Below are 1,518 nucleotides of genomic sequence, written 5' to 3'. Positions count from 1 at the left end.
CCAGGTTGAGAACCATAGATATGGGGTACATAGAAGCGGAACCAATAAATTGGCAAAAAGATATTATTAATCCGAATACAGGAAAAAGAGGCTAAAACAGCACCTGGACATGGATGGCTGGTGCCTCTATAAATAAATCATTGATGGTCTGGTCTGGTAAGCAATGTTTGTCGTGAAAAACCGAAGTTGCCTGTCCTAGTGATCAAGTAAATGATGATGATGATAATAATAATAATAATGATAATACTACTACTATCAGCTGTCTTGTTGGTAGGCTGGATTATACTGTCTTTTATGCGCGTTTGTCTTTTTAACGAAATAGCTGTGGGATTTTTTTTTTCTCTAGTTGAGTTTATTTGACAAAATTGGCAAAACTAGCCCTCTGGAAAGAAGATAATCATTTACGGTAATTGTTACTGAGAGAAGGTTTATGCTTGTGCTTTTGTCTATAGAGTGGATTTGTCCATAATCTAATTTGATCATTTCTGTTTCCCCCTTTGAGTTCATTTAGTTTCCCGTTTTGTCCTTTGTGCTTTTTTTCGGTGTTTCTTTCATAGTTGTGATACTTTTCAGCACGAAGGCCAAACTTACAAAAACAGCATTTCCCCTTTTTTTAAATCTCATGGAGAAATGTGATTTACAATGTTTTACATTACGTACTTGGATACATTCTCACAATAACTCATTTATGCCACTTGACACACAATATCAGTGGGTGGTTGGCAGGTGCTCTGGTGTGGTCTGCTCCTTTTTTTCTATCAAACATCTATCGTCCTCATCATTCCTTCTTTTTTGTGTTTGTTACTCTCTTGTAACACCTTTAATCTTTGGCACTTATATGACCTTATTGTGTTGCAAGTGCCGTAAAACTCTTACAAAAACTAAACTCAATATCACACGAATAGGGGCAATCAGCCGACCATTTCCGCAGCGCCTTTCTTTGAGCTTGGGTCATTGCGTCTTGCTCAAGGACACACCCCAATGACAAACCATCAAAACGCTGTGTCATCGACACACACACTTGACATTGTCGTAAACTTGAGCTGACACGCCGCTCGACCACTGGAGCTCCTTTACAACTCTTATTGCACCAGTGTGCTTTTCTTTTCCTCAAAGTGGGTGGTTGGCGGGTGCTCTGGTGTGGTTTGCTTCTTCTTTTCTATCAAACATCTATCGTCCTTATCTCCCCTCCTTCTTTTTTATGTTTGTTACTCTCTTGTAACACCTCTAATCTTCTGGCGCTCATATGACCGTATGCAGTTGCGAGCTCCGTAACACTTCTACTAAACTAACTTTTCCTCAAACTCAAACCAGCAATCAAGATAGCATTGTATTGATCTTTACAAAGATAAATTTTCTGCAGCGTGGTAAGTAATATACATGCACAGGCACATGTCAACACACACATACATACAGGCACCCACCATGCACACACACATGAACACACGCACACACACACACACACACACACACACACACGGGCACATATACACACGCATACGCATGCACACACACACA

At 40.0% G+C, this 1,518-nt stretch overlaps 1 protein-coding gene across 1 annotated transcript in view; it reads left to right on the top strand.

Annotated features, from left to right (window-relative positions):
• Positions 1–1,518, top strand: part of LOC101862005 (transient receptor potential cation channel subfamily A member 1 homolog) — a gene marked incomplete at its 3' end in the record, with an annotated part of 55,805 nt that overhangs the window by 45,729 nt on the left and 8,558 nt on the right.

Source organism: Aplysia californica, unplaced genomic scaffold (assembly GCF_000002075.1).
Source record: "Aplysia californica isolate F4 #8 unplaced genomic scaffold, AplCal3.0 scaffold00011, whole genome shotgun sequence".
NCBI lineage: Eukaryota > Metazoa > Mollusca > Gastropoda > Aplysiida > Aplysiidae > Aplysia > Aplysia californica.
This window is presented reverse-complemented; position numbering and strand designations above follow the sequence as displayed.